Consider the following 24,614-nt stretch of genomic DNA (forward strand, 5'->3'; position numbering starts at 1 on the left):
AGAAAGGACAAAATCAGGAATGAGGTAAACAGAAAAGTAGCTGGAATTGAGGTTCCCATTACCAATGTCATAAAGAAACGCAGGCTTCATTGGTATGGGCACATGATGAGAATGAACAGCCAAAGACCTGCCAAAGTATTACAACCTGAGCCTCGTAGGAAGAAGACCAGTGGGAAGACCAAGAAAACGCTGGATAGAGATTGTTAGATCAGATGTGGAGCAGAAAGAAAGAAATGAGAAGCTCTCCCGGAACAGAAGATTTATGAAGTCAGAACGAGATGGTGAGGACTTGTACACCACACACAGGAAACTGGAGTTGGAAAACGATGATGATAATTCTCTCACTCTTTTGGCTACAAAATCCTAGTCCTCAATGCGACGACCTTGCGCCACCTTAGTGGGAAAGCCTGTATGCCCACATGGTACCATCGTACTGGTCGACGCTGGGGCCAAAGTCTTGCTGCATCACTAATCTAGCCATCATCCCCATCCGAACGCAGCAGGATTCATAGCTATGTGCTGCCGGCCGGCATGCGGGAGATCGGACAGGTTTTCGCGACCTTGTTGCGATGGCGACAGACGCCTCTCCCCACGAATCACCGTGCTATTGTTCACTGCCTGGTCTCTGTAGACATTCTGCTAACGCCTATAAATACGCGCATCAAAAAACGTTTTTAATCACGTCGTTTTGCAGAACTCCTGAAGATAGACGTTGACTGTGGATATTGTATCACAGACACAGTCCCTTTGACTGTTCAGAGATGTCATTAAAACCGCCCAAAGATGTAAACAACCATGCATGAGCAACACCTATTAGACGGAGGGGGTCGGACAGCCGATCAGTTCCAGTGATTCCACCAGGAAGGTGGTACACGGCTCGTGTTGTCTGTAGTTCAGCTATGCCTAGACGGTCAATACCGCGGTTCGATCGCGTCCGCATTGTTACTTTGTGCCAGGAAGGGCTCTCAGCAAGGGAAGTGCCCCGCTACCTACGGATTATGGCTCGGAGGAACCCTGAAACAACGCCACCATGTTGAATAATGCTTTTCGTGCAGCCACTGGACGTCGTGTTACGACTCAAACTGTGTACAAGTAGGCTGCATGACGAGCAACTTCACTCCCTACGTCTATGGCGAGGTCTATCTTTGCAACCACGACACCATACAACGTGGTACAGATGGGCCCAGCAACATGCCGAATAGACCGCACAGGATTGGCATCACGTTCTCTTTACCGATGTGTGTCGCATATGCCTTCAACCAGACAATCGTCGGAGACGTGTACGGAGGCAACCCGGTCAGGCTGAACGCTTTAGACACACTCTCCAGCGAGTGCAGCAAGGTGGAGGTTCCCTGATGTTTTGGGGTGGCATTATGTGGGGTCAACGTACGCCACTGGTGTTCATGGAAGGCGCTGTAACGCTGTACGATATGTGAATGCCATCCTCTGACCGATAGTGTAACCATATCGGCAGCATACTGGCTAGGCATTCCTCTTCATGGACGACAATTCGCGCTCCCATCGTGCACATCTTGTGAATGATTTCCTTCAGGATACCGACTTCGCTCGACTAGAGAGGCCAGCATATTCTGCAGACATGAACCCTATCGAGTATGCCTGGGATAGATTGAGAAAGGGCTGTTTATGGACGACGTGGCCCAACAACCACTCTGAGGGAACTACGCCGAATCGCCGTTGAGGAGTGGAACAGTCTGGACGAATAGGGCCTAGATGAACTTGTGGACAGTATGCCACGCCGAATACAGGCATGCATCAATGCAAGAGAACGTGCTACTGAGTATTAGAGGTACCGGTGTGTACAGCAATCTGAACCACCACCTCTGAAGGTCTCACTGTGTGGTGGTACAACATGCGATGTGTGGTTTTCATGAGTAATAAAAATGGCGGAAATGATCTCTACTCCAATCTTCTGTACAGGTACCGGAACTCTCGGAACCCAGGTGATACAAAACTTTTTTTGATGTGTGTATCTTCGATGCGCTGGTTTTCCGTGGAAAGAAACTGAGTTACAGCTCTCTGCTTGGAACGCACCTCCGTTGCGGACGCTATGTTGCAAGCTACGTATGACGCTGCCACCTACTGGGAACCTCGTGAAACTATAGGGGCTGCAGCGGAAATATTCCACAATATCCCATAACAAAAAATGGTTCAAATGGCTCTGAGCACTATTGGACTTAACATCTGAGGTCATCAGTCCCCTAGAACTTAGAACTACTTAAACCTAACTAACCTAAATGGTTGGTTCAAATGGCTCTGAGCACTATGGGACTTAACATCTATGGTCATCAGTCCCCTAGAACTTAGAACTACTTAAACCTAACTAACCTAAGGACAGCACACAACACCCAGCCATCACGAGGCAGAGAAAATCCCTGACCCCGCCGGGAATCGAACCCGGGAACCCGGGCGTGGGAAGCGAGAACGCTACCGCACGACCACGAGATGCGGGCTAACTAACCTAAGGATATCACACACATCCATGCCCGAGGCAGGATTCGAACCTGCGACTGTAGCGGTCGCGTGGTTCTAGACTGAAGCGCCTAAAACCGCTCGGCCACAGCGGCCGGCGTGTACACTTTGATGAAGAGAAATATGGGGATAATTAATGATGTGGAGTCAATAAGAAAACAAAGGTTGAAGTTCTATGGACAAATGTTCAGGATGGAAGTAACGCGACTAACGAAACGGGATTTTTAATGCACTGTAAGTCTCTGTTAAATGGTTCAAAGACGTAAGGAAAGACATCGAGAGCAATAAAATGAATCAGGAGAACATCTGTAACTGATCCAATTAAAGAGCACTGATCAGCAACTGTAAGGGCTTCCAAGATGAGTAAAAGCTAAACTACGGCTTGACTGAAGAGAGAAGACTGCCGGCCAGAGAAAGAATGCAAACCTTTAAAACTGCTTCTAGAAATGCGTTATAGGTACTTGTCATGGTCTCTAATGGCCCTAAACGAAAGAAAGAAATTAGGAATTTTAATTACCTGTAGATTAATGAAGATGTGAGGTGATATCCGAATATCTGGTCAAATCACAAGCGAAATTTGATGGCGGCGGCTAGTCGGGGTGATGTGCAATAAACAGATGGCAGTTCACCTAAATGCTAAGATTAATAAGGCCGTCAGCTCCCAAGTGGTGCTGTGCGGTACTGAATGAGGGGGAAATGACGGTGGGCACTGAAAGACAACCACTACACAGAAACACATGTTCCAATGGATATTGTGGAATTCTCTACATCATTCCCCAACGCCAGTACTGCAATTACTTTGTGTATACCTGTGGATAAAAAAATGAGGAATCGCTATTTTCTCTCATGTGGATGGATACCGAGAGTGACACCCCCTACTGTGGCCAAAACTGCGTAAAATGTGGTAATTAGTGGCACGTGACCACATAGACGACCTAAGCAGAAATGGCTCGTCATCATGAATAAATATGTGAAGAAAATACAATAGGGTGGAAAAACATTTTCCAGGATCCAAAGCCGTGGACGTTGCTAAAGCGAGGTATCTCTGGCCTAAAAAAAATCAGTAGTTCTAGAAAAGAAGAATTTAGTGATAGAGCTCCAGCTTGTATCCAGTTTAATTTTGGTTTGAAATCTTTTGAACGTAAGAGACAAGGCTGGCAGTGTCTCCTCTGCCTGCTGCCACATATGAATCCATGTAATGGAATGTAGGCTCATGTCTTGTCTCTCATACTTCGAACACTTTACTGTAAGCATTAACGGTCCTTCATTCACTTTCCTTATGTTTTCAGGAGTTTTCATTTACAGCTGGAGATAGTGAAGTGTTGGCAGAAGAGCCCACACCGTGTTGCTAGAGGAGGCCGAAATACACGCGTTTAATCTCACGCAGACTGGCGTGAGGTCTGGAACAGGACAATGTCTTGAGAATTGCAAATAAAGTACGTAGAGGATGTAATACTTAACTTTAATCCATAATTGGAGTACATCGCTCTTGACGGTACAGGTTTCATAATAAGCTCAATATAACTGGTAATGGCGCCTTGCTAGGTCGTAGCAAATGACGTAGCTGAAGGCTATGCTAACTATCGTCTCGGCAAATGAGAGCGTGATTGTCAGTGAACCATTCCTATGAACGTCGGCTGTACAACTGGGGCGAGTGCTAGAAAGTCTCTCTAGACCTGCCGTGTGGCGGCGCTCGGTCTGCGATCACTGACAGTGGCGACACGCGGGTCCGACGTATACTAATGGACCGCGGCCGATTTAAAGGCTACCACGTAGCAAGTGTGGTGTCTGGCGGTGACACCACAGATAGTACATTATTCACATATAAAAATGGGTCAACTTAACTGTCGATATGGAATGTCGGCTTCACCCCATAATGTACTGATAATGCGGCTTGGGACATCATATTTGCGCAAACTGAAGGAGAACAGAACACTGAGAATATTTCTTTTGTGTCTATACAGGATGAACATTAATAAAACCGACAAACAGCAGGGACGGATTCCTGAATGGAAATGAAGGAAGGAAGGTCCTATAAACATGTGTCCGGAAATGCATCGTTGCCACAGTAGATGGCGCTGACAAATGAAATTTCCTCTGACCTCTTCCCGTGTGTTCTCTTTTTGTTTCCTCCTTTATTGTTATTTCATACCCCTGCCCCACGTGGGCAGGAGTGAGCTAGTAGCAGCAAAATCTGCCGCTCTTCAACCAAGAAACTACATAAAACAACGCAGGAGAACAATACATACGTAAAATACAGGGATAAAAGATGAAGTTTACAGATGACAAGGGGAAACAATGGATGTTATACAAAAAAGGGGTGGTTTCAGGAGGTACATTTATATAAAATCCACATATAATTAAAATGACACTCGATGAAGACGGAACACATATACACTGGTGGTATGAAGAGCACAACTGGAAACGGCGTTCACAGTAATGAAAGCCACACGGGACGATGACACTGAACACAAACTGCACTGAAGTTACATACACGGCGAGCACCAAAACACGAGAATGTAGCTGGATTAAAACTGGAAGGACCTGCCAACAGAGGGGAGATCAGAGAAGAGGGAGACAGGACAGATAGAAGGGGAGTCGGCGGAGGATGGGGCAGGAAGGGGCAGAAGGGGCCGAGCCGGTAGCACACGAGGAAGTGCAAGGCCTGGGAAAGGAGGAGTGAGAAGGACAGAGGGGTAGGAGACCGAAAACAGCGGAGGGGGGAGGGGAAGGATAGGGAGCCCAAGACAGGAGGAGAGGGGGAATAAGAGGGTCAGAGATGGAAGGAAGGATAAAATCGGGGCGAAGCACATCAGCCAGGATGGGGAGACATTGGAAGTTCCTTTGGGAGACCAGGTGGAGGTTGTGGAGATGGAGAGGGTGGTACACATCGGTAAAGGCGCAGCAGCAAGCGTGGAGTGGAGAAGAAAGGAGGGAGTGAGAGGGATCGAGGCGGCGGTTGGTGTAAAGTATACGGATGTGTTCAAGGAAAAGGAAGAGATGTGGGAAGGGGATGAGGCCATAAAGGATCATCGTGGGGGATGGAAGACTACGGAAAGCAAGCCGAAGTGCACGGCATACAAGGATTTCGAGCGCTTCTTAGAATTTAGGAGGGACAGAGATCCAGGTGACACTGGCATAACAAAAGATGGGACAGATCAAGGGTTTGTAGGTATGAAGGATGGTGGAAGGATGTAATCCCCATGTCTGGCTGGACAGGAGTTTCATGAGGCGGAGTCTACTGTAGGCTTTGTGTTGGATGTTACGGAGATTGGGAGTCCAGGTGAGGTGACAGTCAAGGGTGAGGTCAAGTTATTTCAAGCTGGATATGGCGGTGATAGATGGTGAGGTAGAATGCCATGTATTCCTTGAGTGTTGAAGGCTGTGTGAATGACACACCATACTGTAAGCAGCAGAATGGTCCGGTATTCATGTCGGGAACAAGCCAAGATCCAAGATGGCGTTCATGTACGGCCAAGCAGATGGAAATGGCCGAGAAGCAGCACAGGTATACTAAAACAAGTACCCTCACAGACACCAACCATATTTCAGAACATTTCAAGCCATTTTTGAGCGTTTGTGTGTTCATCGGTCCTTTCATACAGACAAATGTGCAGGGAGGTGGCAGACTGTGAGTACACCAGATTTGGAGGACCTGGTTCTACAGAATATTGAGATGAGCCCTAGTGCAAAACCCAGGCAAGTGGCCAGCCAACACGGTCTAAGCAAAGCACGATTATGTGTATAAGCTACTCTATCACCTGCAATGAGTGCAAGGACTATGAGCAGCAGATTGCCCTCTAAGGTAAGGATTTTCTCGATAGATTTTGCAACAGACCATCACAATTATGGGATTTCTGTCATCAGTCCTTTTTACCGACGAAACAACCTTTACCAGAACTGGCATCATCAATCCGCATAATCACCGTCTGTGGGCTACAGACACGGCACATAGAGGAAGTTTCATTCGTCAGCGCCATCTACCGTGGCATTTCCGGATACAGGTTCATACGACCTTTTTGTCTCCATTTCCAGTCAGGAATCCGTCCGTGAAGTTTGTCAGTTTTATTAATGTTCATCTTTAAGTTGTAGCGGCACATTAATCTGGAGCGTAGCCCGAGATCTTTTGGAAGTTGACAGTTTGCTTGTGCATTGGCGAAGTAGTGTCGAACACTTAGGTTAACCAAAAAAAATCATCTTGATAGAGAAAAATGTTGCGAGCGTTACCTACAAAAAATTATTAGTCTCTTAATGTTATGTCATTTGTCGAACACCTTGTTTTGATATCCAAAAACATTAATGAATTATTAGGGACAATCATGCTGAAAGGTTTTTTTTCTAGCGGCTGTCTTTTTTTCCATGCGTGGAATGGGGCAGAGGTTATTTGTTTCCGCTTATGTCACGTTCTGCGACTATTATGCTTCTTTTGTTAAGCAAACGTACATCATCAAATATGGCCAATAAAGCCATTAGAAATCTTTCGCTCAACGGATAACTACGACGTAAGCAAGCTTGTAGCAGAAGGTGACGTTACAGAGATGCTCTTAAGGCTTATTTATTTTAATATTCTTTTCACGGCACACATACCACTTCATCTTGGATTGAAGTTCTTCGTATAGGCATACAAGATTACACGGAGATCGAAATTATGTAGTATAAAGGGAATATCTACAGAAAAGGGGAGGTTCTCAGTCCACAAACAGAAACAATTTATTCTACACAAACATGGTACAAAAAGGGAGGACAAAAGGCACGTAAAATCACGTTATTAAAATCCTTCTCGTGACATTTATTTAAATGTGGGTCCGTTAACCTGCAGCACATTAGGGTATAGGAAAGGCGTTATTTCGTCCGTCAGGGACAGCATGATAAACACTTCGACTACTCATAAATACAAATAAAAAAGTTTCTGCGTCAGTCACTTGTTTATTTTGCAACTACTCATTTCAATGGTTCACACCATCATCTTCGAGTGGAGAACTTTTAATTCAAATAGCTGGTCTTGGTGAAGAGTACAGATGTCGCTTCGCAGTAGCAGACCAAGGGTGGGGACTTCAATCTTCCCTCGATATGTTGGCAAAAATACTTGTTAAAAACCGATGGTAGGCAGAAAACATTTTCCGAGATTGTTCTAAATGCTTTCTCGGAAAATTATTTCGAGCAGTTAGTCCACGAACCCACGCGAATTGTAATGGTTGCCAAAACACACTTGACCTCTTAGCCACAAACAATCCAGAGCTAATAGAGAGCATCATTACTGATACAGGGATTAGTGATCACAAGGTCGTTGTAGCTAGGCTCAATACCGTTTCTTCCAAATCCACCAGAAACAAACGCAAAATAATTTTATTTAAAAAAGTGGATAAAGTGTCACTAGAAGCCTTCCTAAGAGACAATCTCCATTCCTTTCGAACTGACTATGCAAATGTAGACGAGATGTGGCTCAAATTCAAAGATATAGTAGCAACAGCAGTTGAGAGATTCATACCTCATAAATTGGTAAGAGATGGAACTGATCCCCCATGGTACACAAAACAGGTCCGAACGCTGTTGCAGAGGCAACGGAAAAAGCATGCGAAGTTCAGAAGAACGCGAAATCCCGAAGATTGGCTAAAATTTATAGACGCGCGAAATTTGGCACGGACTTCAATGTGAGATGCCTTTAATAGGTTCCACAACGAAACATTGTCTCGAAATTTGGTAGAAAATCCGAAGAAATTCTGGTCGTATGTAAAGTACACAAGCGGCAAGACGCAGTCAATACCTTCGCTGCGCAGTGCCGATGGTACTGTTACCGACGACTGTGCGCTAAAGCGGAGTTATTGAACGCAGTTTTCCGAAATTCCTTCACCAGGGAAGACGAATGGAATATTCCAGAATTTGAAACACGAACAGCTGCTAGCATGAGTTTCTTGGAAGTAGATACCTTAGGGGTTGCGAAGCAACTCAAATCGCTTGATACGGGCAAGTCTTCAGGTCGAGATTGTATACCGATTATGTTCCTTTCAGATTACGCTGATACAATAGCTCCTTACTTAGCAATCATATACAACCGCTCGCTCACCGATAGATCTGTACCTACAGATTGGAAAATTGCGCAGGTCGCACCAGTGTTTAAGAAGGGTAGTAGGAGTAATCCTTCGAACTACAGACGTATATCATTGACGTCGGTTTGCAGTAGGGTTTTGGAGCATATACTGTATTCAAACATTATGAATCACCTCGAAGGGAACAATCTATTGATACGTAATCAGCATGGTTTCAGAAAACATCGTTCTTGTGCAGCGCAGCTAGCTCTTTATTCGCACGAAGTAATGGCCGCTATCGACAGGGGATTTAAAGTTGATTCCGTATTTCTAGATTTCCGGAAAGCTTATGACACCGTTCCTCACAAGCGACTTCTAATCAAGCTGCGGGCCTATGGGGTATCGTCTCAGTTGTGCGACTGGATTCGTGATTTCCTGTCAGGAAGGTCGCAGTTCGTAGTAATAGACGGCAAATCATCGAGTAAAACTGAAGTGATATCAGGTGTTCCCCAGGGAAGCGTCCTGGGACCTCTGCTGTTCCTGATCTATATAAATGACCTGGGTGACAATCTGAGCAGTTCTCTTAGGTTGTTCGCAGATGATGCTGTAATTTACCGTCTAGTAAGGTCATCCGAAGGCCAGTATGAGTTGCAAAGCGATTTAGAAAAGATTGCTGTATGGTGTGGCAGGTGGCAGTTGACGCTAAATAACGAAAAGTGTGAGGTGATCCACATGAGTTCCAAAAGAAATCCGTTGGAATTCGATTACTCGATAAATAGTACAATTCTCAAGGCTGTCAATTCAACTAAGTACCTGGGTGTAAAAATTACGAACAACTTCAGCTGGAAAGACCACATAGATAATATTGTGGGGAAGGCGAGCCAAAGGTTGCGTTTCATTGGCAGGACACTTAGAAGATGCAACAAGTCCACTAAAGAGACAGCTTACACTACACTCGTTCGTCCTGTGTTAGAATATTGCTGCGCGGTGTGGGAACCTTACCAGGTGGGATTGACGGAGGACATCGAAAGGGTGCAAAAAAGGGCAGCTCGTTTTGTATTATCACGTAATAGGGGAGAGAGTGTGGCAGATATGATACGCGAGTTGGGATGAAAGTCATTAAAGCAAAGACATTTTTCGTCGCGGCGAGATCTATTTATGAAATTTCAGTCACCAACTTTCTCTTCCGAATGCGAAAATATTTTGTTGAGCCCAACCTACATAGGTAGGAATGATCATCAAAATAAAATAAGAGAAATCAGAGCTCGAACAGAAACGTTTAGGTGTTCGTTTTTCCCGCGCGCTGTTCGGGAGTGGAGTGGTAGAGAGATAGTATGATTGTGGTACGATGAACCCTCTGCCAAGCAGAGTAATCATGTAGATGTGGATGTAGATGTAGAATATAAATTATTTTGCGTCCTTTGCTAGATATAAAAATTGTTATTTATGAAGAGGTACTTTTGAGGTCGATAATATGAATTTCTGGTCGTGAATTGTATTTATTAATCGCGCAAACAAAGTTGACACTCGGCGAGCTGACTTATGTAAGGTGGTTGATTCGATACAAATCAAATGAATTCGACTGTCATTGACAGCTTTCCCACGCTGCCAACTTAACCTGAGCTCGCAGACGTGACACAATTGGCGATAGTATCAATGTTATTCGTATTCCTTCAGTATTATGCATAAAATTATGTCTGAAGAAGTCTTAACTTGTTGACATATCGTGCTTATTAACATATCCACTGCTACAATTTGCGTAATTCAGTAGTTACGATATCTCTGTATGAAAGTTATTTAGGCAGATATGATAAATGGAATAGAAGTTTACCAGTGATTTTTGCTTATATTCTTCACATATATACAATAAACAATGTGAAAATTAAACAACAAGATGAAACACACAATATGAACTCTGTATAAAGTCATTCAAGTTCAGACACTCCACTAACATCGCCAGCTTTATCTGAACTGGATTCTGACAATTCACTGGAGTCACCTATGCCAACGACAAAACTGATATAATCAATGACAACTTCCATTATACCACCGATCGTCCTGTACTCCCACTCCAATTGTTTCACCTTACGACAGTAGCCTGCCCAGTCATCTCCAGTGTCTGACGTAAGGGAATCGTCCTCGAGTGTAAGAAGATATTCTGCAGACATGTCTCCAGTGACATTTTGTTCCCTGAACATTCTTTTTACATTCGCTCACGAAAGTTCGACTGCGTTTAGGTTACAGTTATAGGATGGCAAGCCTATCACTCTGTGACCTTTGCTTGGGGCCAACGTGTCGACAGCATAGCCTTTATCGGCAAGCTTAAGTAACCGACAGCCGAATTAACGAGCAAAGAGCCTCCTTTCTCACGGTCTCGTCGCACTCCTTTTTTTTCTCAGCCATTCTAGCATTTCCGCCGTTGAATCGTAGTATGTGGGAGGTTTGTCCACCTGCCTACAAGTGATAGGGCGCATTGTCTAACACAATAACTGAGTTAGCGTGAAGGTCTTGTAATACCATTTCCTCAAACCACTTTTCAAAGTTATTAAAGTTCATCTGCCCACCGTAATATCCTTGGCTGGTACTGGCAAAGAACCTGAGCTCACCTGCCCCCACCAAACCGTTCTTAGAACCATCAGATGCAAATACTAATCTCTTACAGTCTCTTTCCCAAGCTGTCACACCAACCACGTCTTCGCTTTGCCATCATTTGACGCAAGTAAGATTGTTATCGAGCCAAGATAGAATATTTCGCTTCCTGCCTCCCTAACAGCTTAGATCTCTACAAGAAAACGAGATCTGTAGATGTAGGGAATATGCAGCAGTCCTCAGCAATTAGGAGGCCTAGGTCAGTTGCAAAGTCTAACAGGAAGAAGAAGTTTCTGCTGCTAGGTAGTTCTCACGGTAGAGGTGTGGGCCAGCAGTTGGAGGAAGTGTTGGGGAGTGATTACCAGGTCACCAGCATTGTGAAGCCTATTGCACGGTTGGCTCAAGCGACTGACATCATAGGGAAGTTATGTAGGAATTTTACGAAGGTGGATCAGGTAGTGATGGTGGGTGGAGCAGGGAACAGTCTTAATAGGGACGGGGAATATGATGTAGGTGGTGACCTGGTAAAGGTAGCTACTCAAACTGGTGGCACTAATGTGCATTTCGTGCAACTGTTTCAGCGTCGTGACCGGCCTCACCTTAATGCGGCTGTTAGGCGTGTTAACATGGAGCTGGTGAGGGCGCTGATGGCAGAAGGAATGAATCACATTTCAGTGGTGCCAGTTGGGTCTATCAGTAGATCGGGTGGGTCTGTCAGTAGATCGGGTTTCACAAGGCATGGCCTGCACCTTAACAGTTATGGGGAGGGGAGGTTGGCAATGCTTATAGGTGACACTGTAGAGGGTGCTGGGATCACTCATGGAAAAATTCCTGTAGTAGTTGGTGTTAGAGCTGCACCTTTTTTAGATTGAAGTCAGTTGATAGGTATACATGCGTAAAGGAAGTCGCTGTAACTAAGGGCTCACCTTCTGAGGATGTAATGTTATCAAGCAGAGAAGGAATTAGAATATTTCATTAAAATATAAAGAGGTATTAGAGATAAAGTTAGTGAACTGCTTATAGAGGTTGACTCTGAAATTATTGGTACATCAGAGCATCAATCAAATAAATTGACGATTCAGAGGCTTCCTTTACCAGGGTTCAGATTAGCTGGCTGTTTTTCAAGGAGTTCCTTGCAGGGTGGGGGAGTGGCTATGTACGTAAAAAACGGTATACCATTTGAGTCCATAGACGTATCACGACACTCCACTGAACAGATATTTGAATGTTGTGCAGGGACAGTTGAATTTAGTGAAACTAAACTTCTAATTGTTGTTGTTTATAGGTCCCCTAACTCAGACTTCAGAGCATTTCTCCTCAAGCTAGAGAGGGTTCTTGATTCACTTTGTAGGAAGTACCAGAAATTAGTTATATGTGGTGACTTCAATATTAATTTAGTATATGATGGTGCAAGAAAAAGGATGTTGGTAAATCTCATAAATTCATATGATCTAATGCAGACTGTGTTTTTTCCGACTAGGGTGCAGAGGAACAGTAGCACAGCCATAGACAATATTTTTATTCATTCTTCATTACTAATTGGACATCCTGTCAGTAAAAGGGTGAATGGCCTTTCAGACCACAATGCACAAATTTTAACACTATAAGTCTTTAATACTCAAACAAATGTCATATTTATTTACAAACTATGTAGGAAAGTTAATCCAACAGCAACATAGAGTTTTTTAAACCTTGTCAAGGAAAAAGAGTGGCAGGATGTTTATAGTGCCGATAACATAAATGATAAATATAATGCTTTCCTTAACAAATTTTCCATGCTCTTTGAGAGTTTCTTTCCATTAGAACGTTCTAAATGGGGTACTAGCAGTAATAGGCAGCCCGGGTGGTTGACTAGTGGGATAAGTATATCTTGTAGAACAAAGTGGGAATTATATCAAAATTTTAGAAGTAGTCACACTCAAGCTACAGTAGCTTACTACTAACAGTATTGTAAGGTTCTTAAAAATGTTATCAGGAAAGCAAACAGTATGTGGTATGCAAATACACTCCTGGAAATTGAAATAAGAACACCGTGAATTCATTGTCCCAGGAAGGGGAAACTTTATTGACACATTCCTGGGGTCAGATACATCACATGATCACACTGACAGAACCACAGGCACATAGACACAGGCAACAGAGCATGCACAATGTCGGCACTAGTACAGTGTATATCCACCTTTCGCAGCAATGCAGGCTGCTATTCTCCCATGGAGACGATCGTAGAGATGCTGGATGTAGTCCTGTGGAACGGCTTGCCATGCCATTTCCACCTGGCGCCTCAGTTGGACCAGCGTTCGTGCTGGACGTGCAGACCGCTTGAGACGACGCTTCATCCAGTCCCAAACATGCTCAATGCGGGACAGATCCGGAGATCTTGCTGGCCAGGGTAGTTGACTTACACCTTCTAGAGCACGTTGGGTGGCACGGGATACATGCGGACGTGCATTGTCCTGTTGGAACAGCAAGTTCCCTTGCCGGTCTAGGAATGGTAGAACGATGGGTTCGATGACGGTTTGGATGTACCGTGCACTATTCAGTGTCCCCTCGACGATCACCAGTGGTGTACGGCCAGTGTAGGAGATCGCTCCCCACACCATGATGCCGGGTGTTGGCCCTGTGTGCCTCGGTCGTATGCAGTCCTGATTGTGGCGCTCACCTGCACGGCGCCAAACACGCATACGACCATCATTGGCACCAAGGCAGAAGCGACTCTCATCGCTGAAGACGACACGTCTCCATTCGTCCCTCCATTCACGCCTGTCGCGACACCACTGGAGGCGGGCTGCACGATGTTGGGGCGTGAGCGGAAGACGGCCTAACGGTGTGCGGGACCGTAGCCCAGCTTCATGGAGACGGTTGCGAATGGTCCTCGCCGATACCCCAGGAGCAACAGTGTCCCTAATTTGCTGGGAAGTGGCGGTGCGGTCCCCTACGGCACTGCGTAGGATCCTACGGTCTTGGCGTGCATCCGTGCGTCGCTGCGGTCCGGTCCCAGGTCGACGGGCACGTGCACCTTCCGCCGACCACTGGCGACAACATCGATGTACTGTGGAGACCTCACGCCCCACGTGTTGAGAAATTCGGCGGTACGTCCACCCGGCCTCCCGCATGCCCACTATACGCCCTCGCTCAAAGTCCGTCAACTGCACATACGGTTCACGTCCACGCTGTCGCGGCATGCTACCAGTGTTAAAGACTGCGATGGAGCTCCGTATGCCACGGCAAACTGGCTGACACTGACGGCGGCGGTGCACAAATGCTGCGCAGCTAGCGCCATTCGACGGCCAACACCGCGGTTCCTGGTGTGTCCGCTGTGCCGTGCGTGTGATCATTGCTTGTACAGCCCTCTCGCAGTGTCCGGAGAAAGTATGGTGGGTCTGACACACCGGTGTCAATGTGTTCTTTTTTCCATTTCCAGGAGTGTAGAACAGCTAATTCACAGGATAAAATTAAAAACCATATGGTCAGTTCTGAAGTACGTGTCTGGTCAGCAGCTCAAGGTCGACGATATAAAGTTAGTTTGCAGTGAAAATATTTCTGTTGTTGATGAATCAGATATATGTACAGTATTTAACAATCATTTTCTGAGCACTGCTGGTGAGTTAATAAAAATTTAGTTTCTACAGGGAATTATATAACTTCCTTGGCAAATGCCTTTCCGAGATTGATGTCTGAAATACTCCTCTGTGATACAGACAAGAGGGAGACTGAGCAATAATTAAATCACTGAAGACTAAGGACACTCATGGTTATGATGGAGTGAGTAGCAGAATATTTAAGTACTGTGCTGCACATGTTAGCCCTGTATTTAGCCGTATTTGTAATTTTTCCTTTAGGAATTGTGAGTTTCCTGAACGATTAAAGTACTCAGTAGTAAAGCCACTTTATAAAAAGGGAGAAAGGGATAATGTAGATAATTTTAGACCTGTTTCTATGCCATCAGTGTTTGCAACAGTTATTGAAAAGTCTGTGTATGGAAGGATAATTGATCATTTTATATCACACAATTTGCTATCAATTGTACAGTTCGGTTTTAGAAGTCGTTAAACAAAACGCTATATTCTGTTTTCTCTGTGAGGTACTGGATGGGTTAAACAAAAGGTTTCGTACGCTTGGCATATTTTTTGATTTAAATAAGGCACTTGATTGTGTTGATCACAAAATATTGCTTCAGAAGTTGGACCATTACGGAATACGGAGAGTAGCTCACAATTGGTTCACCTCTTACTTTAACAACAGACAGCAAAAGCTCATTATTCACAATGTTGAGAATGGCTCTGATGTGGGGTCTGAGTGGGGTATGGTCAAGAGGGGGTCACCCAGGGATCAGTGTTAGGGCCACTCCTGTTCCTTATTTATATAAATGATATGCCCTCTAGTATTATGGGTAACTCTAAAATATTTACGTTTGCTGATGACACTAGCTTGGTAGTAAAGAATGTTGTGTGCAACATTGGCTCGATTTCATATAGTGCAGTACATGACCTAAGTACATGGCTTGCAGAAAATAAATCAACGCTAAATCACAGTAAGACTCAGTTTTTACAGTTTCTAACACACAATTCAACAAAACCTGACGTTTTAATTTCACAGAATGGGCATATGATTGGTGAAACTAAACAGTTCAAATTTCCAGGTGTTCAGATAGATAGTAATCAATAGTGGAAAGCCCACGTTTAGGATCTTGTTCAAAGACTTAATATTGCCATTTTTATGGTATCTGAAGTGAATGATCTTTCGACATGAAATTAGTCTACTTTGCTTATTTTCATTCGCTTATGTCGTGTGGTATTACGTTTTTGGGTAACTCTTCCCATTCTAAAAGGATATTTTTGGCTCAGAAACGGGCGGTTCGGGATGTAAGTGGTGTAAGATCACGAATCTCTTGTCGACCCCTGTTCACGAGTCTGGGTGTTTTGACATTGGCCTCTCAATATATATATATATTCCTTACTGTCATTTCTCGTTAACAATATTAGCTTATTCCCAAGAATAAGCAGCTTTCACTCAGTTAATACTCGGCAGAAATCAAACCTACATTTGGATCGGACTTCCTTAACTCTTGTGCAGAAAGGTGTGCAGTATACTGCTCCATCCATTTTCAATAAGCTACCACTCGAATTCAAACATCTTAGCAGTAATCCACGCGCTTTCAAATCGAAACTGAAGAGTTTCCTCATTGGTCACTCCTATGCTGTCGAGGAGTTCCTTGAAAAATTAAGCTGATTCTTGTTGTATTGTTGTTTGCGTTTACTGAAACTTATGGACTTTTCTCGGGTTCATAAACATTTGTTTTTATCTGTTATTACTTTTATGTTGTAATGTCATGTACTGACACGTTCCATGACCTCGGAGATTTGCTACTGAATTTGGTCGTACGGAACTTGACGTATAAATAAAACAATGTCCTCGCGTTCGAGTTACAAGGTCCTCTTGTTTTGAGACGTTTTCCACATGAAACCCATTGACTTCAAAACCGTCCTAAACGAAGTACCACACTAATTCCATCCTATCTGTGATCTCAAAACTGGCAGCAGTTTCGTTATGCTGGGAACAACTTTCTGCGTCGCATAAAAGTCTTTTATTGTGTCACGAATGATACGCTTGTCAGAATCATCCAGTTCCTTTTAAATGTTACTACGTCTCCAATGGAGGAAAGAAAGGACTACGTCTTCAAAACTTTGATCACATTGTACAGTGACTATTTCGAAATACAATACAGCACTTATCACAAAGTTATTGGAGTGTAATCAACGACACATGGAAATGAAATTAAGATGCGTAGAGGGCTCTACTGAAGGACAGTGGGACAGTAGACTGCTAAATGAAACTAACCTTTTGTTCTTAGGCGTTCTTGGAGACTCACCACGATTAATTTTCATAAGTTTTGCTATTTTCCCCATAGTGGACAGGGTTCGTCCTCTGTACTTAGCAGTTCTCTTCCCCGACTGTGAAAGCGGGTAGAACAGTTTCTTCCGTTTTTTTTCCCTCGTGTCAGCAGTTGATGACATTAAGCACTATTTTACGTGCGTGGCTACGTAACATTTTACTCCTTTTGCATTTAGGAGAGGAAGGAGTTGATAGCTCCTCAGAACGACCAGCACCACTCATTCTGAATCAATTCTCAAACAGTATTTACCCACGACACAAAACTGAACCCACCGATGGCAGCACAGATTGACAACAATAACAGTATTGCATAGCACCTATGTTAGGCAAATGTTGGCAGACATCCGAAACAAGCGAATATCGGATCAAAGTCGTACACTGTCTTTCGACTTTGGTCGATTCCGATCTCCCCACCATCTACAGCAGGGCTTCACAACATACGTGCTCGCGGAGCAAGCTGTGAGCAGCAAGGCGCGAGCACGGAGCAGCGCGAGCACGCTACCCCCACTACCGGACCGTGCTACCCCCACTACCGGACCGGAGCGGTGAGTGGGGAAAGTCATGTGAGGCACACAACAGCTGCCGCCAGTCAATGTAAATCCGCGGCCACCTGCAGGGATATCACTCACGAATTATTACTGCGACAAATGAAACAATAAAGGAGAATGTACACGTGCCACATAATTTTATTAGCTTAGTGTATGCCTCTACCATCTGTAGACACTGAAACTAATGGATTCCACGACAATCCTATATTTTCAACACTTTCTTCAACACTACTTACAATATCACATCTGGTTGTAGTGTTCTTCATGGCTACTACATCAAGGAGCTCCTCCCTCACCTGAAGATCTCTATTAACACCTCTAATAAATATGGCAAGCTGCGCTGTTCCAGTGATATGAACACTTTCGTCCAGAGCTAGAGAATACGCCTTAAAATCTTTACAGATATTAGCAAGCTGGCTCTGGACGTCGTCTGCCATGTCCTGTATGCGACGCATAATGGTCATGTTAGATAATGGCACAATCTGAAATTGTTCAACTTGAGATGGACACAAATGTTCCGCTGTAACTACCAAACATTCGTTTATTAAACTTCCTGGCAGATTAAAACCGTGTGCCCGACCGAGACTCGAACTCGGGACCTTTGCCTTTTGCGGGCAAGTGCTCTACCATCTGAGCTACCGAAGTACGACTCACGCCCGGTCCTCACAGCTTTACTTCTGCCAGTATCTCGTCTCCTACATTCCAAACTTTACAGAAGCTCTCCTACGACCTTGCAGAACTAGCTCTCCTGAAAGAAAGGATACTGCGGAGACATGGCTTAGCAACAGCCTGGGGGATGTTTCCAGAATGAGATTTTCACTCTGCAGCGGAGTGTGCGCTGATATGAAACTTCCTGGCAGATTAAAACTGTGTGCCCGACCGAGACTCGAACTCGGGACCTTTGCCTTCCGCGGGCAAGTGCTCTACCATCTGAGCTACCGAAGCATGACTCACGCCCGGTCCTCACAGCTTTATTTCTGCCTGCATCTCGTCTCCTACATTCCAAACTTTATTAAATCGCCATCAGTTAAGGGGCGCAGGGATTTTGCTAAAAGCAAAGCAATTTTGTAACCCACTCTGAGAGCTGCCAAAGTTGATTTTTCTTCGTCGTCCAGATCTTCTTCGGATAGCTTCCTTTTAAGTTTAATAACTTCCGGTGCACGATCTGGTCATTCACTTTTCCCACGTCCGTAGTCTTTCGCGTGGTACGACATATAATGTCGCTGCAAATTAAATTTCGTAAAAGAATTCAGCGTTTTGTGACACAGTAAACATTTTGCAACACCATCTTTTTCAGTAAACATACAATTCCTCCCAATGGGGGTTGAACTGCGAAAGCATGATTGGGGTTACACAACGGCGACTTCACATGATTCTTAACCAGCGAAGTGACTGTTAAGAGCTGATCGTAGTACTTTAAACGTTACACAGTCGGCGCGAATTCAATAGGTACGCTGCGGCCCTATTCAAACGTGCGCGCGCATTTCCCCTCCCTCCCCTCCCACCGTACTCCGCGACCTTGCAGCTGCTCGCGAGCACGTGCCCGAGCACACGCGAGTACTCGCGCTCAAAACCGGCCAGTTGTTAAGCGCTGATCTACAGCTTCGAGTGTCAACTTTGTTTGCGGGATTATTCGTTCAAATGGCTCTGAGCACTATCGGACTTAACATCTGAGGTCATCAGTCCCCTAGAACTTAGAACTACTTAAACATAACTAACCTAAGAACATCACACACATCCATGCCCGAGGCAGGATTCGAACCTGCGACCGTAGCAGTGGCGCGGTTCCGGACTGATGCGCCTAGAACCGCTCGGCCACCACGGCCGGCGCGGGATTAATACAGGGATGGTAGGGAGGGTTGTAGACAGACTGCATACTGCTCCTTGATGTATGACATCTCAGCTGCACATTATGTTTATGACTGTCACTCCAAAGATGTTGTATGTGTTACAGATATGTTTGTTTACATTGGATGCAAAGATAAAATATTAAATGATTTCTACCCAATTATGTTTTTCTTTTTTAAAAAATATGGATAGGGTGCCCCAGAATATTGACATGTGCACAATTCAGTCACTGTATTACGTACTTACAGCGTGTTTAAAAAATGACCAGTATATTTGAAACGGCAATAAAAACTAAACGAGCAGCGATAGAAATACACCGTTTGTTGCAATATGCTTGGGACAACAGTACATTTTCAGGCGGACAAACTTTCGAAATTACAGTAGTTACAATTTTCAACAACAGATGGCGCTGCAAGTGATGTGAAAGATATAGAAGACAACGCAGTCTGTGGGTGCGCCATTCTGTACGTCGTCTTTCTGCTGTAAGCGTGTGCTGTTCACAACGTGCAAGTGTGCTGTAGACAACATGGTTTATTCCTTAGAACAGAGGATTTTTCTGGTGTGAATTCCACCGCCTAGAACACAGTGTTGTTGCAACAAGACGAAGTTTTCAACGGAGGTTTAATGTAACCAAAGGACCGAAAAGCGATACAATAAAGGATCTGTTTCAAAAATTTCAATGGACTGGGAACGTGACGGATGAACGTGCTGGAAAGGTAGGGCGACCGCGTACGGCAACCACAGAGGGCAACGCGCAGCTAGTGCAGCAGGTGATCCAACAGCGGCCTCGGGTGTCCGTTCGCCGTGTTGCAGCTGCGGTCCAAATGACGCCAACGTCCACGTATCGTCTCATGCGCCAGAGTTTACACCTCTATCCATACAAAATTCAAACGCGGCAACCCCTCAGCGCCGCTAACATTGCTGCACGAGAGACATTCGCTAACGATATAGTGCACAGGATTGATGACGGCGATATGCATGTGGGCAGCATTTGGTTTACTGACGAAGCTTATTTTTACCTGGACGGCTTCGTCAATAAACAGAACTGGCGCATATGGGGAACCGAAAAGCCCCATGTTGCAGTCCCATCGTCCCTGCATCCTCAAAAAGTACTGGTCTGGGCCGCCATTTCTTCCAAAGGAATCATTGGCCCATTTTTCAGATCCGAAACGATTACTGCATCACGCTATCTGGACATTCTTCGTGAATTTGTGGCGGTACAAACTGCCTTAGACGACACTGCGAACACCTCGTGGTTTATGCAAGATGGTGCCCGGCCACATCGCACGGCCAACGTCTTTAATTTCCTGAATGAATATTTCGATGATCGTGTGATTGCTTTGGGCTATCCGAAACATACAGGAGGCGGCGTGGATTGGCCTCCCTATTCGCCAGACACGAACACCTGTGACTTCATTCCGTGGGGACACTTGAAAGACCAGGTGTACCGCCAGAATCCAGAAACAATTGAACAGCTGAAGCAGTACATCTCATCTGCATGTGAAGCCATTCCGCCAGACACGTTGTCAAAGGTTTCAGGTAATTTCATTCAGAGACTACGCCATATTATTGCTACGCATGGTGGATATATTTGGAAAATATCGTACTATAGAGTTTCCCAGACCGCAGCGCCATCTGTTGTTGAAAATTGTAACTACTGTAATTTCGAAAGTTTGTCTGCCTGAAAATGTACTGTTGTCCCAAGCATATTGCAACAAACGGTGTATTTCTATCGTTGCTCGTTTAGTTTTTATTGCCGTTTCAAATATACCGGTCATTTTGGAAACACCCTGTATATATACCTACATATTTTTAAATGTAAATGGACTGCACCATTGGATACAAAAATAATGATTAAATGGTTATGTACGTAAATATGTTTTCCTCTTATTTTGATAAATATGAATGGGCTGCACCTGAATGTAGATATGTGCACACTTCAATTATTATATTAATTTCATATATGTACAAATACACCCCCCCCCCCCCCCCCCCCCATGAACCATGGACCTTGCCGTTGGTGGGGAGGCTTGCGTGCCTCAGCGATACAGATAGCCGTACCGTAGGTACAACCACAACGGAGGGGTATCTGTTGAGAGGCCAGACAAACGTGTGGTTCCTGGAGAGGGGCAGCAGCCTTTTCAGTAGTTGCAAGGGCAACAGTCTGGATGATTGACTGATCTGGCCTTGTAACAATAACCAAAACGGCCTTCCTGTGCTGGTACTGCGAACGGCTGAAAGCAAGGGGAAACTACGGCCATAATTTTTCCCGAGGGCATGCAGCTTTACTGTATGATTAAATGATGATGGCGTCCTCTTGGGTAAAATATTCCGGAGGTAAAATAGTCCCTCATTCGGATCTCCGGGCGGGGACTACTCAAGAGGATGTCGTTATCAGGAGAAAGAAAACTGGCGTTCTACGGATCGGAGCGTGGAATGTCAGATCCCTTAATCGGGCAGGTAGGTTAGAAAATTTGAAAAGGGAAATGGATAGTTTAAAGTTAGATATAGTGGGAATTAGTGAAGTTCGGTGGCAGGAGGCAAAAGACTTCTGGTCAGGTGACTACAGGGTTATAAACACAAAGTCAAATAGGGGTAATGCGGGAGTAGGTTTAATAATGAATAGGAAAATAGGAACGCGGGTAAGCTACTACAAACAGCTTAGTGAACGCATTATTGTGGCCAAGATAGATACGAAGCCCACACCTACTACAGTAGTACAAGTTTATATGCCAACTAGCTCTGCAGATGACGAAGAAATTGAAGAAATGTATGATGAAATAAAAGAAATTATTCAGATAGTGAAGGGAGACGAAAATTTAATAGTCATGGGTGACTGGAATTCGAGTGTAGGAAAAGGGAGAGAAGGAAACGTAGTAGGTGAATATGGACTGGGGCTAAGAAATGAAAGAGGAAGCCGCCTGGTAGAATTTTGCACAGAGCACAACTGAATCATAGCTAACACTTGGTTTAAGAATCATGATAGAAGGTTGTATACATGGAAGAACCCTGGAGATACTAAAAGGTATCAGATAGATTATATAATGGTAAGACAGAGATTTAGGAACCAGGTTTTAAATTGTAAGACATTTCCAGGGGCAGATGTGGACTCTGACCACAATCTATTGGTTATGACCTGTAGATTAAAACTGAAGAAACTGCAAAAAGGTGGGAATTTAAGGAGATGGGACCTGGATAAACTGAAAGAACCAGAGGTTGTTCAGAGTTTCAGGGAGAGCATAAGGGAACAATTGACAGGAATGGGGGAAAGAAATACAGTAGAAGAAGAATGGGTAGCTTTGAGGGATGAAGTAGTGAAGGCAGCAGAGGATCAAGTAGGTAAAAAGACGAGGGCTAGTAGAAATCCTTGGGTAACAGAAGAAATATTGAATTTAATTGATGAAAGGAGAAAATATAAAAATGCAGTAAATGAAGCAGGCAAAAAGAGATACAAACGTCTCAAAAATGAGATCGACAGGAAGTGCAAAATGGCTAAGCAGGGATGGCTAGAGGACAAATGTAAGGATGTAGAGGCTTATCTCACTAGGGGTAAGATAGATACTGCCTACAGGAAAATTAAAGAGACCTTTGGAGATAAGAGAACCACTTGTATGAACATCAAGAGCTCAGATGGAAACCCAGTTCTAAGCAAAGAAGGGAAGGCAGAAAGGTGGAAGGAGTATATAGAGGGTCTATACAAGGGCGATGTACTTGAGGACAATATTATGGAAATGGAAGAGGATGTAGATGAAGATGAAATGGGAGATACGATACTGCGTGAAGAGTTTGACAGAGCACTGAAATACCTGAGTCAAAACAAGGCCCCGGGAGTAGACAACATTCCATTGGAACTACTGACGGCCTTGGGAGAGCCAGTCCTGACAAAACTCTACCATCTGGTGAGCAAGATGTATGAAACAGGGGAAATACCCTCAGACTTCAAGAAGAATATAATAATTCCAATCCCAAAGAAAGCAGGTGTTGACAGATGTGAGAATTACCGAACACTCAGTTTAATAAGCCACAGCTGCAAAATACTAACACTAATTCTTTACAGACGAATGGAAAAACTACTAGAAGCCGACCTCGGGGAAGATCAGTTTGGATTGCGTACAAATACTGGAACACGTGAGGCAATACTGACCTTACGACTTATCTTAGAAGAAAGATTAAGAAAAGGCAAACCTACGTTTGTAGCATTTGTAGACTTAGAGAAAGCTTTTGACAATGTTGACTGGAATACTCTCTTTCAAATTCTAAAGGTGGCAGGGGTAAAATACAGGGAGCGAAAGGCTATTTACAATTTGTACAGAAACCAGATGGCAGTTATAAGAGTCGAGGGACATGAAAGGGAAGCAGTGGTTGGGAAGGGAGTAAGACAGGGTTGTAGCCTCTCCCCGATGTTATTCAATCTATATATTGAGCAAGCAGTAAAGGAAACAAAAGAAAAATTCGGAGTAGGTATTAAAATCCATGGAGAAGAAATAAAAACTTTGAGGTTCGCCGATGACATTGTAATTTTGTCAGAGACAGCAAAGGACTTGGAAGAGCAGTTGAACGGAATGGATGGTGTCTTGAAGGGAGGATATAAGATGAACATCAACAAAAGCAAAACGAGGATAATGGAATGTAGTCGAATTAAGTCGGGTGATGTTGAGGGTATTAGATTAGGAAATGAGACACTTAAAGTAGTAAAGGAGTTTTGCTATTTGGGGAGCAAAATAACTGATGATGGTCGAAGTAGAGAGGATATGAAATGTAGACTGGCAATGGCAAGGAAAGAGTTTCTGAAGAAGAGAAATTTGTTAACATCGAGTATAGATTTAAGTGTCAGGAAGTCATTTCTGAAAGTATTTGTATGGAGTGTAGCCATGTATGGAAGTGAAACATGGACGGTAAATACTTTGGACAAGAAGAGAATAGAAGCTTTCGAAATGTGGTGCTACAGAAAAATGCTGAAGATTAGATGGGTAGATCACATAACTAATGAGGAGGTACTGCATAGGATTGGGGAGAAGAGGAGTTTGTGGCACAATTTGACCAGAAGAAGGGATCGGTTGGTAGGACATGTTCTGAGGCATCAAGGGATCACCAATTTAGTATTGGAGGGCAGCGTGGAGGGTAAAAATCGTAGAGGGAGACCAAGAGATGAATACACTAAGCAGATTCAGAAGGATGTAGGTTGCAGTATGTACTGGGAGATGAAGAAGCTTGCACATGA

This window comes from Schistocerca nitens, chromosome 3 (assembly GCF_023898315.1).
Source record: "Schistocerca nitens isolate TAMUIC-IGC-003100 chromosome 3, iqSchNite1.1, whole genome shotgun sequence".
NCBI lineage: Eukaryota > Metazoa > Arthropoda > Insecta > Orthoptera > Acrididae > Schistocerca > Schistocerca nitens.